Source organism: Eucyclogobius newberryi, unplaced genomic scaffold (genome assembly GCF_026437365.1).
Source record: "Eucyclogobius newberryi isolate DKJ021-1_F unplaced genomic scaffold, fEucNew1.0.hap1 SCAF_41, whole genome shotgun sequence".
Lineage (NCBI taxonomy): Eukaryota > Metazoa > Chordata > Actinopteri > Gobiiformes > Gobiidae > Eucyclogobius > Eucyclogobius newberryi.
Window position 1 is genome coordinate 320,259 of NW_027316068.1, and position 16,760 is coordinate 337,018.

The 16,760-nt window shown below is 48.6% G+C and overlaps 2 non-coding genes across 2 annotated transcripts; both read left to right on the forward strand.

The window, feature by feature from the left end:
* The first annotated feature begins 2,369 nt into the window (after positions 1-2,369).
* Positions 2,370-2,443, forward strand: trnat-ggu (transfer RNA threonine (anticodon GGU)). Its single transcript has one exon. It is a non-coding gene; the product is annotated as a tRNA-Thr (tRNA).
* A 2,340-nt stretch (positions 2,444-4,783) lies between these two features.
* Positions 4,784-4,857, forward strand: trnat-ggu (transfer RNA threonine (anticodon GGU)). The gene has a single exon. It is a non-coding gene; the product is annotated as a tRNA-Thr (tRNA).
* Positions 4,858-16,760: the final 11,903 nt, after the last annotated feature.

Genomic DNA, 16,760 nt, shown 5'->3' on the forward strand with positions numbered 1-16,760 from the left:
CACAAGTCTGAGTTCCACTACATGCTGCCTTTATGCATTGCCTACTAGATTTTTAAAGTCTACGGTGAGCAGTCTGTTGGCTCCACTCACTCAAAAAGTCAACATGTTGCTTGGATCTGGAATATTCCCAAGAGCCTTAAAACTGCGGTCATTAAGCCTCTCTTAAAGAAGAGCAGTCTTGATGCCACAGTGCTAAATAATTACCGGCCCATTTCAAACTTACTACTACTACTCAGTTGTCCATTATTTTAATTTTTTTATCTTTTATTATCAAAAACATCTTACAAGTATTTACATATATTTACATAATTGTACAGACAAACATCACACACAAGTGCAAGGGAATGGGATACACAAGGGCAGGGGGAGAAGAGACAAAAAATTACAGAAAATCAAACACACAATCATTCTTCAAACTTTCTTCAGTGATGGGGGGTGATGTCGTGGATGGGGGGGCTGATGCCGGGGTCAGAAGATGATGTCCAGGTTTCCAGAGGGTATAAGGTGGATCAGGGTGTTGTGGGGGACGAGGTGGGTGATGAACCGGTGCTCTGCTGCCATGTGGAGGTGTCGGAGGTGTGCGGCCAAGAGTCCTTTGAAGATGGGCCAAGGTTCTGCTGTTTTATTGTCACGGAGATGGATGTTCCTGTTGAGATATAATGTATACCGGGCTATGGAGAGGGTTACAGTTGTCCATTCAGGCGTGCAAATTATTTACAATGACAGAAAATGCGCTGCTGTTACAAATTGGAATAAGAGATGGAAAAGTATCTCTGCACACACAGATTAACTGCACTCTTTTCACTTTTTGATTCTCAGTTTGTTGGCAAGGAATGACTGACGTAGACCCATTTTGGATGAAAACCGTGTTTTGCGTTTGTGGAAATGAGCATCACGCAAGGATGTATGGGCTCTGTGGCGCAATGGATAGCGCATTGGACTTCTAGGCATTAGTTGCAAGGGCTTTCAAAGGTTGTGGGTTGAGTCCCACCAGAGTCGCTAATGGTGAGAGCTCAGAGGGCAAGAAGAAAGAGGAAAAACATGTCCGAAATGCCCTCTCAGCCTGTGGTTACCCCACTTGGGCTCTCAACAGAGTGAAGAGAACCATGAAGCAGGACAAAAGGGAAACTGAACAGAGAAGGAAGGGTGTTTCTATCCCGTATGTCTCTGGCCTGTCGGAAAAACTGCAGAGAATTTTTAGACAACACGAAGTCCCTGTTTATTTTAAACCAGGAAACACTTTAAGACAAAAACTGGTTCATCCTAAGGACAAGTTGCCGACTCAAAAACAGAGCAATGTAGTTTATTCGGTCCAATGCAGTGAAGAAAGCTGTAAAGAACGGTACATAAGTGAGACAAAACAGCCTCTACACAAGAGGCTTTATCAGCACAGAAGAAATACAAGTTCAGGACCACAGAGCGCCGTGCATCTCCATCTTGAAGCCTCTAATCACTCGTTTGAAGACGGTGAGGTGAAGGTTTTAAGCAGGGAGAAAAGATGGTTTGAAAGAGGAGTCAAGGAAGCTATTTTTGTTAAAAAAGAAAAACCTTCTTTAAACAGAAATGGAGGGCTAAGATTTAATCTTCCTGTTATTTATAATGGGATACTGAACCCCTGGAAAGGTAGAGGACCAGGAACAGGACATTTAGATGCTAATCAGGTACTCAGGGTGGTTGAGCCAGGGTCTCACAAAGACAAAGAGGATTCTAATAGCCCATTAAAATTCTGAATAGGCTAGCTCGGTAGATATAGGGGGGGAGTTTCTGTTGAAACAAACAACTCTTTCTTACTTCAGGAAGGCTCCTCCCAATGGGCGGGTCTTACCACAGAACAGTATTAATATCGGAGTTCTCGATCTAAATTCTTTTATTGACAATGACTCTTGGATGAGAGTCGAAACGTCTATTTTTTCAAACTGAGTCCAGATGACTACAACTGAAGCTTTTTCTACAATGGTGAGAGAACATTTTTGTTTTTTACAATGAAAAGTCTGCGCGCTTTACTATCTGATAAAAGGCACTGCTGAAGGAGGTTTATTGCCAAGTGTGCTTGAAAAAGTAAGCAAATACATCGGCATTATGTCAAATAACATTATCTTGCAATTTTTCCTCAATATCCAGATTAACTGCAGTATATTGAGTGCGCAATAAATTGGTGAGAGTCGATTGATTGAAAGACTTCCAGTCTTTTTATAGCTACATTGGTACAGGGGATTTAGCTCAAAGGTAGAAAGATTGATGCCCTCGCTCTCTATTAAACACAGTTGATTGGACAGGGGCTGAACTTTCGAATGTTGCTGGCTCGCTTTAAAAAAAAAAAAGATGTTGCGGCTTGTCAAGTCGCAAATATTTTGTCAACTGGGCTGGATGTCTCTGTGGCGCAATTGGCCAGTGCGCTCGGCTGGTGACCGGGAGGTTGGTGGTTTGAGCCCACCCAGGGACGACAAGCTATTTTGGAAGAGCTATCGCAGGCAAAATCCACGAGGTAACATTGTTTGCTGAATATCTACCTGAAACAGGTTGGGGTAACATTTTAGAGGCGCTGTGGCTTAGTTGGTCAAAGTGCCTGTCTAGTAAATCCCAGCAGTGCCTTCATGATAGCCTTTCAAGCAAATCAGTTGTTTACATGTACAGAAAAACATATCACCCGAAAGAGCTCTTTTGCAATTAGAGATTGAACAGTATCCCTGAATAAACAGAGTAAATGCACTCTTTTCACTCCTTGTTTCTCAGTTTGATGGTAAGGAATGATTGATGTAGACCGTTTTCGGATGACTGTTTTGCTTTTGTGAAAAAGGGGAATCAGACAAAAGTTGCAAAGGAATTCAAAGGCTGTGAGTTCGAGACCCACCAGAGTCACTGTTGTAACCCCTGTTATCTACATTGGTAAATAGGAAAGCCTGCTTGTGTTATTAACTGATGAAAGGAACTGCTAAACTTGGTTCAATTACCACAGAATTCCAGTGTGCTATAGGCTGGCCACTGCTTGGTAGGAGTTTCCCGTACGTGAGTAACTGTTCCTTCCTTCCTTCACGCCCCGCTCAACCTTGTCTTCTTCTTAAGAGCTTGGCGCTGTCCTCAGAAGCTTTGGTCTTACTCAGCACCTGAGTGGCCCCACCAAGGGCAAAGGGCACACTCTGGACCTGCTAATGACAAAGCGGGTTAACATTTCAAATTACAGTGTGATAAATGTTACTTTGTCTGATGGTTTCTGTATTTCTCCAGGTGCAATGAGTTTGCAGTCTCAGACTCAGTTCAGAACATTAAAAATACCATTATTTGCAGATAACAAGCACGCAGCCAGCTAGACAACTGGAGTTAACCCATTTTGCATTTGTGGCTGACAAAACTGTCCAAGAGATCACCACAAGTCTGAGTTCCACTACATGCTGCCTTTATGCATTGCCTACTAGATTTTTAAAGTCTACGGTGAGCAGTCTGTTGGCTCCAATCACTCAAAAAGTCAACATGTTGCTTGGATCTGGAATATTCCCAAGAGCCTTAAAACTGTGGTCATTAAGCCGCTCTTAAAGAAGAGCGGTCTTCATGCCACAGTGCTAAATAATTACCGGCCCATCTCAAACCTACTACTACTACTCAGTTGTCCATTATTTAATTTTTTTTATCTTTTATTATCAAAAACATCTTACAAGTATTTACATATATTTACATAATTGTACAGACAAACATCACACACAAGTGCAAGGGAATGGGATACACAAGGGCAGGGGGAGAAGAGACAAAAAATTACAGAAAATCAAACACACAATCATTCTTCAAACTTTCTTCAGTGATGGGGGGTGATGCCGTGGTTGGGGAGGTGATGCCGGGATCAGAAGATGATGTTCAGGTTTCCAGAGGGTATAAGGTGGATCAGGGTGTTGTGGGGGACGAGGTGGGTGATGAACCGGTGCTCTGCTGCCATGTGGAGGTGTCGGAGGTGTGCGGCTAAGAGTCCTTTGAAGATGGGCCAAGGTTCTGCTGTTTTATTGTCACGGAGATGGATGTTCCTGTTGAGATATAATGTATACCGGGCTATGGAGAGGGTTACAGTTGTCCATTCAGGCGTGCAAATTATTTACAATGACAGAAAATGCGCTGCTGTTACAAATTGGAATAAGAGATGGAAAAGTATCCCTGCACACACAGATTAACTGCACTCTTTTCACTTTTTGATTCTCAGTTTGTTGGCAAGGAATGACTGACGTAGACCCATTTTGGATGAAAACCGTGTTTTGCGTTTGTGGAAATGAGCATCACGCAAGGATGTATGGGATCTGTGGCGCAATGGATAGCGCATTGGACTTCTAGGCGTTAGTTGCAAGAGCTTTCAAAGGTTGTGGGTTGGAGTCCCACCAGAATTCCTAATGGTGTGAGAACATTTTTGTTTTTTACAATGGAAAGTCTGCGCGCTTTACTATCTGATAAAAGGCACTGCTGAAGGAGGTTTATTGCCAAGTGTGCTTGAAAAAGTAAGCAAATACATCGGCATTATGTCAAATAACATTATCTTGCAATTTTTCCTCAATATCCAGATTAACTGCAGTATATTGAGTGCGCAATAAATTGGTGAGAGTCGATTGATTGAAAGACTTCCAGTCTTTTTATAGCTACATTGGTACAGGGGATTTAGCTCAAAGGTAGAAAGATTGATGCCCTCGCTCTCTATTAAACACAGTTGATTGGACAGGGGCTGAACTTTCGAATGTTGCTGGCTCGCTTTAAAAAAAAAAAAGATGTTGCGGCTTGTCAAGTCGCAAATATTTTGTCAACTGGGCTGCATGTCTCTGTGGCGCAATTGGCCAGTGCGCTCGGCTGGTAACCGGGAGGTTGGTGGTTTGAGCCCACCCAGGGACGACAAGATATTTTGGAAGAGCTATCGCAGGCAAAATCCACGAGGTAACATTGTTTGCTGAATATCTACCTGAAACAGGTTGGGGTAACATTTTAGAGGCGCTGTGGCTTAGTTGGTCAAAGTGCCTGTCTAGTAAATCCCAGCAGTGCCTTCATGATAGCCTTTCAAGCAAATCAGTTGTTTACATGTGCAGAAAAACATATCACCCGAAAGAGCTCTTTTGCAATTAGAGATTGAACAGTATCCCTGAATAAACAGAGTAAATGCACTCTTTTCACTCCTTGTTTCTCAGTTTGATGGTAAGGAATGATTGATGTAGACCGTTTTCGGATGACTGTTTTGCTTTTGTGAAAAAGGGGAATCAGACAAAAGTTGCAAAGGCATTCAAAGGCTGTGAGTTCGAGACCCACCAGAGTCACTGTTGTAACCCCTGTTATCTACATTGGTAAATAGGAAAGCCTGCTTGTGTTATTAACTGATGAAAGGAACTGCTAAACTTGGTTCAATTACCACAGAATTCCAGTGTGCTATAGGCTGGCCACTGCTTGGTAGGAGTTTCCCGTACGTGAGTAACTGTTCCTTCCTTCCTTCACGCCCCGCTCAACCTTGTCTTCTTCTTAAGAGCTTGGCGCTGTCCTCAGAAGCTTTGGTCTTACTCAGCACCTGAGTGGCCCCACCAAGGGCAAAGGGCACACTCTGGACCTGCTAATGACAAAGCGGGTTAACATTTCAAATTACAGTGTGATAAATGTTACTTTGTCTGATGGTTTCTGTATTTCTCCAGGTGGAATGAGTTTGCAGTCTCAGACTCAGTTCACAACATTAAAAATACCATTATTTGCAGATAACAAGCACGCAGCCAGCTAGACAACTGGAGTTAACCCATTTTGCATTTGTGGCTGACAAAACTGTCCAAGAGATCACCACAAGTCTGAGTTCCACTACATGCTGCCTTTATGCATTGCCTACTAGATTTTTAAAGTCTACGGTGAGCAGTCTGTTGGCTCCAATCACTCAAAAAGTCAACATGTTGCTTGGATCTGGAATATTCCCAAGAGCCTTAAAACTGTGGTCATTAAGCCGCTCTTAAAGAAGAGCAGTCTTGATGCCACAGTGCTAAATAATTACCGGCCCATCTCAAACCTACTACTACTACTCAGTTGTCCATTATTTAATTTTTTTTATCTTTTATTATCAAAAACATCTTACAAGTATTTACATATATTTACATAATTGTACAGACAAACATCACACACAAGTGCAAGGGAATGGGATACACAAGGGCAGGGGGAGAAGAGACAAAAAATTACAGAAAATCAAACACACAATCATTCTTCAAACTTTCTTCAGTGATGGGGGGTGATGCCGTGGTTGGGGAGGTGATGCCGGGATCAGAAGATGATGTTCAGGTTTCCAGAGGGTATAAGGTGGATCAGGGTGTTGTGGGGGACGAGGTGGGTGATGAACCGGTGCTCTGCTGCCATGTGGAGGTGTCGGAGGTGTGCGGCTAAGAGTCCTTTGAAGATGGGCCAAGGTTCTGCTGTTTTATTGTCACGGAGATGGATGTTCCTGTTGAGATATAATGTATACCGGGCTATGGAGAGGGTTACAGTTGTCCATTCAGGCGTGCAAATTATTTACAATGCCAGAAAATGCGCTGCTGTTACAAATTGGAATAAGAGATGAAAAAGTATCCCTGCACACACAGATTAACTGCACTCTTTTCACTTTTTGATTCTCAGTTTGTTGGCAAGGAATGACTGACGTAGACCCATTTTGGATGAAAACCGTGTTTTGCGTTTGTGGAAATGAGCATCACGCAAGGATGTATGGGATCTGTGGCGCAATGGATAGCGCATTGGACTTCTAGGCGTTAGTTGCAAGGGCTTTCAAAGGTTGTGGGTTGGAGTCCCACCAGAGTTCCTAATGGTGTGAGAACATTTTTGTTTTTTACAATGGAAAGTCTGCGCGCTTTACTATCTGATAAAAGGCACTGCTGAACGAGGTTTATTGCCAAGTGTGCTTGAAAAAGTAAGCAAATACATCAGCATTATGTCAAATAACATTATCTTGCAATTTTTCCTCAATATCCAGATTAACTGCAGTATATTGAGTGCGCAATAAATTGGCGAGAGTTGATTGATTGAAAGACTTCCAGTTTTTTTTATAGCTACATTGGTACAGGGGATTTAGCTCAAAGGTAGAAAGATTGATGCCCTCGCTCTCCATTAAACACAGTTGATTGGACAGGGGCTGAACTTTCGAATGTTGCTGGCTCGCTTTAAAAAAAAAAGATGTTGTGGATTGTCCAGTCGCAAATATTTTATTGACTGGGCTGGATGTCTCTGTGGCGAAATTGGCCGGGACGCTCGGCTGTTACCTGGGAGGTTGGTGGTTCGAGCCCACCCAGGGACGACAAGCTATTTTGGAAGAGCTATCGCAGGCAAAATCCACGAGGTAACATTGTTTGCTGAATATCTACCTGAAACAGGTTGGAGTAACATTTTAGAGGCGCTGTGGCTTAGTTGGTCAAAGTGCCTGTCTAGTAAATCCCAGCAGTGCCTTCATGATAGCCTTTCAAGCAAATCAGTTGTTTACATGTACAGAAAAACATATCACCCGAAAGAGCTATTTTGCAATTAGAGATTGAATAGTATCCCTGAATAAACAGAGTAAATGCACTCTTTTCACTCCTTGTTTCTCAGTTTGATGGTAAGGAATGATTGATGTAGACTGTTTTCGGATGACTGTTTTCTTTTGTGAAAAAGGGGAATCAGACAAAAGTTGCAAAGGCATTCAAAGGCTGTGAGTTCGAGACCCACCAGAGTCACTGTTGTAACCCCTGTTATCTACATTGGTAAATAGGAAAGCCTGCTTGTGTTATTAACTGATGAAAGGAACTGCTAAACTTGGTTCAATTACCACAGAATCCCAGTGTGCTATAGGCTGGCCACTGCTTGGTAGGAGTTTCCCGTACGTGAGTGACTGTTCCTTCCTTCCTTCACGCCCCGCTCAACCTTGTCTTCTTCTAAAGAGCTTGGCGCTGTCCTCAGAAGCTTTGGTCTTACTCAGCACCTGAGTGGCCCCACCAAGGGCAAAGGGCACACTCTGGACCTGCTAATGACAAAGCGGGTTAACATTTCAAATTACAGTGTGGTAAATGTTACTTTGTCTGATGGTTTCTGTATTTCTCCAGGTGCAATGAGTTTGCAGTCTCAGACTCAGTTCAGAACATTAAAAATACCATTATTTGCAGATAACAAGCACGCAGCCAGCTAGACAACTGGAGTTAACCCATTTTGCATTTGTGGCTGACAAAACTGTCCAAGAAATCACCACAAGTCTGAGTTCCACTACATGCTGCCTTTATGCATTGCCTACTAGATTTTTAAAGTCTACAGTGAGCAGTCTGTTGGCTCCAATCACTCAAAAAGTGAACATGTTGCTTGGATCTGGAATATTCCCAAGAGCCTTAAAACTGCGGTCATTAAGCCGCTCTTAAAGTAGAGCAGTCTTGATGCCACAGTGCTAAATAATTACCGGCCCATCTCAAACCTACTACTACTACTCAGTTGTCCATTATTTTATTTTTTTTATCTTTTATTATCAAAAACATCTTACAAGTATTTACATATATTTACATAATTGTACAGACAAACATCACACACAAGTGCAAGGGAATGGGATACACAAGGGCAGGGGGAGAAGAGACAAAAAATTACAGAAAATCAAACACACAATCATTCTTCAAACTTTCTTCAATGATGGGGGGTGATGCCGGGGTCAGAAGATGATGTCCAGGTTTCCAGAGGGTATAAGGTGAATCAGGGTGTTGTGGGGGACGAACCGGTGCTCTGCTGCCATGTGGAGGTGTCGGAGGTGTGCGGCTAAGAGTCCTTTGAAGATGGGCCAAGGTTCTGCTGTTTTATTGTCATGGAGATGGATGTTCCTGTTGAGATATAATGTATACCGGGCTATGGAGAGGGTTACAGTTGTCCATTCAGGCGTGCAAATTATTTACAATGACAGAAAATGCGCTGCTGTTACAAATTGGAATAAGAGATGGAAAAGTATCCCTGCACACACAGATTAACTGCACTCTTTTCACTTTTTGATTCTCAGTTTGTTGGCAAGGAATGACTGACGTAGACCCATTTTGGATGAAAACCGTGTTTTGCGTTTGTGGAAATGAGCATCACACGAGGATGTATGGGCGCAATGGATAGCGCATTGGACTTCTAGACATTAGTTGCAAGGGCTTTCAAAGGTTGTGGGTTGGAGTCCCACCAGAGTCGCTAATGGTGAGAGAACATTTTTGTTTTTTACAATGGAAAGTCTGCGCGCTTTACTATCTGATAAAAGGCACTGCTGAACGAGGTTTATTGCCAAGTGTGCTTGAAAAAGTAAGCAAATACATCGGCATTATATCAAATAACATTATCTTGCAATTTTTCCTCAATATCCAGATTAACTGCAGTATATTGAGTGCGCAATAAATTGGCGAGAGTTGATTGATTGAAAGACTTCCAGTTTTTTTTATAGCTACATTGGTACAGGGGATTTAGCTCAAAGGTAGAAAGATTGATGCCCTCGCTCTCCATTAAACACAGTTGATTGGACAGGGGCTGAACTTTCGAATGTTGCTGGCTCGCTTTAAAAAAAAAAAGATGTTGCGGCTTGTCGAGTCGCAAATATTTTATTGACTTGGCTGGATGTCTCTGCGGCGCAATTGGCCAGTGCGCTTGGCTGTTAACCGGGAGGTTGGTGGTTCGAGCCCACACAGGGATGGCAAGCTATTTTGGAAGAGCTATCGCAGGCAAAATCCACGAGGTAACATTGTTTGCTGAATATCTATCTACCTGAAACAGGTTGGAGTAACATTTTAGAGGCGCTGTGGCTTAGTTGGTCAAAGTGCCTGTCTAGTAAATCCCAGCAGTGCCTTCATGATAGCCTATCAAGCAAATCAGTTGTTTACATGTACAGAAAAACATATCACCCGAAAGAGCTATTTTGCAATTAGAGATTGAACAGTATCCCTGAATAAACAGAGCAAATGCACTCTTTTCACTCCTTGTTTCTCAGTTTGATGGTAAGGAATGATTGATGTAGACCGTTTTCGGATGACTGTTTTGCTTTTGTGAAAAAGGGGAATCAGACAAAAGTTGCAAAGGCATTCAAAGGCTGTGAGTTCGAGACCCACCAGAGTCACTGTTGTAACCCCTGTTATCTACATTGGTAAATAGGAAAGCCTGCTTGTGTTATTAACTGATGAAAGGAACTGCTAAACTTGGTTCAATTACCACAGAATCCCAGTGTGCTATAGGCTGGCCACTGCTTGGTAGGAGTTTCCCGTACGTGAGTGACTGTTCCTTCCTTCCTTCACGCCCCGCTCAACCTCGTCTTCTTCTAAAGAGCTTGGTGCTGTCCTCAGAAGCTTTGGTCTTACTCAGCACCTGAGTGGCCCCACCAAGGGCAAAGGGCACACTCTGGACCTGCTAATGACAAAGCGGGTTAATAACCCTTTAAGCGCCAAAGTCGCAGAAATGCAACTTTACCGTACAAGGAAATTAATGAAATAATAGTAGAAAATGAATCACTTCAGTCATTGGTCGGTTCGGTGCAACTTCCTCTTATTAGCCAGGTATTATCTAGGGCAGATCCGGTAAGGAAAAAAATGGCTGGAGGAAGTACACGTGGCATGCAATTTACAGCAGATTCTGACTCTGAAGGGTATTATCTCCCCAAGAGTGACGATGGATTTCCAAGTGGAGATGAAGGGACTTCGAAACAACGGACAGGTGCAAAGGACAGACGGAGGCGAGGAACCAGTGGAACCAGTGGCTGCAGTAAAACTTGCCCGGTGGATGAGAGCTGGGACATGCTGAGAGAGGTCGAGGTATTTGAGGCATGGATCAAACCTTTTGAAGACCCAGTTGGCTACACAGGAGAGATGGATCTGACGGATGCTAATCCATTTGATATTCTGTCACTCTTTCTGACCGATCAGTTTTGGACTTTCATTACTGATGAGACAAATAGATATTCACATCAGTGTATGGCACCTATGATTCTGAAGCCACATTCAAGATTTCTTGAGTGGTATGATGTATCAGTCACCGAAATGAAAGCTTTCTTCGCTTTGCATCTCTCCATGGGCCTTGTTGAGAAACCTGAAATCGAGGATTACTGGGGAACATTTTGGCTTACACAAACGCCTGGATTTGGAAATGTAATGTCAAGAAACAGATTTGAAATCATTCTTTCGTTCTTTCATTTTGTCAACAATAATGATTATGTGAGAACAGGCGAGCCCGGGCACGATAAACTGTTCAAAGTCCGCCCAATAATAGATTTGATTATTCCCAAATTTGCAGCAGTTTACAGTCCAATCAAGGAGCTTTCTTTAGATGAAATGACAATAGCTTTCAAGGGGAGATCTTCACTAAAATGTTACTCTCCGAATAAACCTGACAAATATGGCTATAGAGTGTATGCCCTGAGTGAAAGCTGTTCAGGGTATGTTTTGCGCTGGTCAATGCACACTGGACAGTACAAAAATAATGCAAGCAACATCAGTGCAACACACGCAGTTGTCCGTGAGTTGGTTTCTCCCTTTACGGGCAAAGGACACGAGATTTACATGGACAGTTACTATACCTCGCCTGTAATTGCAAATGAATTAGCAGATTTGGAAACTGGACTGTGTGGGACGGTAAGGATTACCAGGTTGGGGATGCCAAAATGCCTTGGTAAAAGTGTCTTACAGCTGAAAAAAGGAGATGACCCAGTTTTTTGCAGAAAGGGAAAACTCCTGGCTTGTGCTTGGCACGATACTAAACGTCTCACCATGTTGTCCACAGTCCATGGAAATGATTGTGTTCAGAGGAGGATCCGGTCCAAGACAGATGACACTGGCTTCCGTGACATCAAAAGACCTGTATGTGTCGACCAGTACAACGCCTACATGGGTGGAGTGGACACTGCTGACCAGAGGATGAAGACATACCTCTTTCCACACAGGTCCCGGAAATGGTATCATCGCATATTCAATGCCATTATAAGCATAAGTATTGTCAACTCACACATCATATACACCAAATCCACTCCAGGCCCACACAAACCTTTAAAGGTTTACATTCAGAACATTATTGATGGGCGGTTTTTGAGAATGACGTTTTTCGCAATCGAAACAGGTACATTTCCTGGTTGTGCGGCTACTGGGCAAGGAGCTCGTTTGACGGGCACACGAGAACCGCGATCGATGGGCCCCGTTCTGGTTTTATCCAGCTTCCAGGGCTCCTTCACAGCCGTAATGTCAAGTCATGGTTCGGAGGTGCGGAGGTGAGCGTCGGATCACGGAGCCTCTGAATGGAGCACCGCGCTCCCGCGCTCCCGCGCTCCTCCGCGCTCTAAGCGCCGCTCAGACCCGGCATGAGAGGGTCTATTTTCGGCTTGATTTTACCAGACTCCCGGGCACTTCCAGAAGCTTCCTGTTTGCTCTGATTGCTCGGGGCAGAGCACAGTGTCACGCTGACCACGGGCTGTACGCGGAGGTGACCGCTGGTTGTAAGGCGAATCACGGAGCCTCTGAATGGAGCACCGCGCTCCCGCGCTCCTCCGCGCTCTAAGCGCCGCTCAGACCCGGCATGAGAGGGTCTATTTTCGGCTTGATTTTACCAGACTCCCGGGCACTTCCAGAAGCTTCCTGTTTGCTCTGATTGCTCGGGGCAGAGCACAGTGTCACGCTGACCACGGGCTGTACGCGGAGGTGACCGCTGGTTGTAAGGCGAATCACGGAGCCTCTGAATGGAGCACCGCGCTCCCGCGCTCCTCCGAGCTCTAAGCGCCGCTCAGACCCGGCATGAGAGGGTCTATTTTCGGCTTGATTTTACCAGACTCCCGGGCACTTCCAGAAGCTTCCTGTTTGCTCTGATTGCTCGGGGCAGAGCACAGTGTCACGCTGACCACGGGCTGTACGCGGAGGTGACCCGCTCCGTGATCTTAGCGCCGCCCAGACCCAGGGCCATCCACCCCGCACACGGCCAGACTTTGCCCGGCCAGGGAGCACCTTCTGCGGGTCGGAGGCTCCGGGTCGGAGCCCCTGGAGCCTGGAGCCCTCACCGGGCCCCGAACTCGGCTGCCGGAGGCAGTGCAGTGCCTCATGGATAAAAGGACACCCAGCCGGTCTCGAACTCGCGTGAGGCGGAGCAGGGATCATCCATGAATCAACCATGAAAATGGTACAAATCATGGTTCTATGTATACCAGACAAGGAGCTTGGTCTATTGGCACTCAAGACCCGCCATCGTAGGGCCCCGTTCTGGTTTTATCCAGCTTCGAAGGCTCCTGCGCACTGCGGGTTTGTTTACATTTTGCGGCTGTGGTTTGCTCCGGCTAACCTCACGCCGGACACGTTGGAAGCGAGGCCGAGACAGAGGTCCCACCAGGCGCGGGGCGTCAGTCTGACTGGCTTCCCCTGCGCCTGGCCCCTTGTCTCCGGAGATGGGACCGTCACTCACCCCCGCACTGAAGGACGCGCGGCTTGAAGGATGATGGCTGTGCTTAGCCCCTGTGCCAGGGGCTCTGAGCCAGTCCCCTTCAGCCTCAACGCGTCCGGTGGGAACACAGTCCGGGTCCACTGTCACTCACCCCTGCGCAGAAGGACGCGCGGCTTGGAGGATGATGGCTGCGCTTAGCCCCTGGCACAGGGGCTCTGCACCAGTCCCCTTCAGCCTCAACGCGTCCGGTGGAACAACAGTCCAGGCCCACTGTCACTCACCCCCGCACTGAAGAACGCGCGGCTTGGAGGATGATGGCTGCGCTTAGCCCCTGTTACAGGGGCTCTGCGCCAGTCTCCTTCAGCCTCAACGCGTCCGACGGAACCACAGTCCGGGTCCATTGTCACTCACCCCTGCGCAGAAGGACGCGCGGCTTGGAGGATGATGGCTGCGCTTAGCCCCTGGCACAGGGGCTCTGCACCAGTCCCCTTCAGCCTCAACGCGTCCGGTGGAACAACAGTCCAGGCCCTCTGTCACTCACCCCCGCACTGAAGGACGCGCGGCTTGAAGGATGATGGCTGTGCTTAGCCCCTGTGCCAGGGGCTCTGAGCCAGTCCCCTTCAGCCTCAACGCGTCCGGTGGGAACACAGTCCGGGTCCACTGTCACTCACCCCTGCGCAGAAAGACGCGCGGCTTGGAGGATGATGGCTGCGCTTAGCCCCTGGCACAGGGGCTCTGCACCAGTCCCCTTCAGCCTCAACGCGTCCGGTGGAACAACAGTCCAGGCCCACTGTCACTCACCCCCGCACTTAAGGACGCGCGGCTTGGAGGATGATGGCTGCGCTTAGCCCCTGTTACAGGGGCTCTGCGCCAGTCTCCTTCAGCCTCAACGCGTCCGACGGAACCACAGTCCGGGCCCACTGTCACTCACCCCTGCGCAGCAGGAGGCGCGGCTTGAAGGATGATGGCTGCGCTTAGCCCCTGGGCCCAAGGGCTCTGCGCCAGTCCCCTTCAGCCTCAACGTGTCCGATGGCTCTGCGCGGGGCGGGGGGCAGGGCCGGCGCATATTTTTGGTCCGACTCCGGTCCCTTCCTCGTCTCTGAGTTTGTAAAAAGCAGCGCCTGTCCAGGGCTCACTTTGCTATCAACTGGATGGTCACCGCCATCGTAGGGCCCCGTTCTGGTTTCATCCAGCTTCGAAGGCTCCTGCGCACTGCGGGGTTGTAGGCATTTGTGGTCCTGATTTGCGCTGGCTCACCCTCACGCTGGACACAGCGCCAGATGATATATTTGGTCCGACTCCGGTCCCTTCCTCGTCTCTGAGTTTGTCAAATGCAGCGCCTGTCCAGGGCTCACTTTGCTATCAACTGGCTGGTCACCGCCATCGAAGGGCCCCGTTCTGGTTTCATCCAGCTTCGAAGGCTCCTGCGCACTGCGGGGTTGTAGGCATTTGTGGTCCTGATTTGCGCTGGCTCACCCTCACGCTGGACACAGCGCCAGATGATATATTTGGTCCGACTCCGGTCCCTTCCTCGTCTCTGAGTTTGTCAAATGCAGCGCCTATCCAGGGCTCACTTTGCTATCAACTGGCTGGTCACCGCCATCGTAGGGCCCCGTTCTGGTTTCATCCAGCTTCGAAGGCTCCTGCGCACTGCGGGGTTGTAGGCATTTGTGGTCCTGATTTGCGCTGGCTCACCCTCACGCTGGACACAGCGCCAGATGATATATTTTGTCCGACTCCGGTCCCTTCCTCGTCTCTGAGTTTGTCAAATGCAGCGCCTGTCCAGGGCTCACTTTGCTATCAACTGGCTGGTCACCGCCATCGTAGGGCCCCGTTCTGGTTTCATCCAGCTTCGAAGGCTCCTGCGCACTGCGGGGTTGTAGGCATTTGTGGTCCTGATTTGAGCTGGCTCACTCTCACGCTGGACACAGCGCCAGATGATATATTTGGTCGGACTCCGGTCTCTTCCTCGTCTCTGAGTTTGTCAAATGCAGCGCCTGTCCAGGGCTCACTTTGCTATCAACTGGCTGGTCACCGCCATCGTAGGGCCCCGTTCTGGTTTCATCCAGCTTCGAAGGCTCCTGCGCACTGCGGGGTTGTAGGTATTTGTGGTCCAGAGCCCCGGCTCTAAATTAAACCTGTTACCCTAGTAGGCCGGCCTCCGGGTCCCCCTCTCTTCTTCGGTTATGGAGTACATTGGGCGCGGGGGCAGCCAGTGGAGGGCAAGGGCCCTGCCTCCAAGTGTGGTGTAGGGGACAGGGGAGCCAGGGCCTTGGGGTCCTGGTGCTTTTTATCTTTTAAAGTGGCTCAGAGTACCAAGGGCACGGACTTCCAGAGGGCTGCACCAAGGGTGTGTAGCTCGTGTGGGGGTGCTTAAGTGTGGGTACCCGGGGACGAAAGGTGGGCCAGGGCCGGCGCGAGCCTCTGTGGTGTGCTGGGCCGTTCCCTTGGTACTCCAGTCAGAGTACCAAGGGCACGGACTTCCATGGTATAGTACCAAGGGCACGGACCTCCAGGGGGCTGAACCAAGGGTGTGTAGCCCGTGTGGGGGTGCTTAAGTGTGGGTACCCGGGGACGAAGGGAGAGCCTGGTCCCCGGTGGTCATCCCCGGAGTCCCAGAGCCTGCAACCCGGGGAAGAGTGGCCCGTCCCCAGACTGAGTTTGGGGGAATGCCGGGTGGCTCTGGAGGTGCTCCGTGGGCTCCAGGGGGTGCTCGGCGGAGGCCATGCCCAGCCAGAGTGTCCCTTCCCCGGGCAGAGTCTGGGGAGAGTGGGGGGTGGCTGTGGAGGTGCTCCGGGGGCTCCAGGGGTTCCAGGGGGTGATCAGCGGAGGCCATGCCCAGCCAGAGTGGCCCTTCCCCGGGCAGAGTCTGGAGGAGTGGGGGGTGGCTCTGGAGGTCCTCCGTGGGCTCCGGGGGTTCCAGGGGGTGCTCAGCGGAGGCCATGCCCGGCCAGAGTGGCCCTTCCCCGGGGTGAGTCTGCAGGAGTGGGGGGTGGCTCTAGAGGGCCTCCGGCGGTTCCAGGGGGTGCTCAGCGGAGGCCATGCCCAGCCAGAGTGGCCCTTCCCCGGGGTGAGTCTGGGGAGAGTGGGGGGTGGCTCTGGAGGGGCTCTGGGGGTTCCAGGGGGTGTTCGGCGGAGGCCATGCCCGGCCAGAGTGTCCCTTCCCCGGGCAGAGTCTGGGGAGAGTGGGGGGTGGCTCTGGAGGTGCTCCGGGGGCTCCAGGGGTTCCAGGGGGTGATCAGCGGAGGCCATGCCCAGCCAGAGTGGCCCTTCCCCGGGCAGAGTCTGGAGGAGTGGGGGGTGGCTCTGGAGGTCCTCCGTGGGCTCCGGGGGTTCCAGGGGGTGCTCAGCGGAGGCCATGCCCGGCCAGAGTGTCCCTTCCCCGGGCAGAGTCTGGGGAGAGTGGG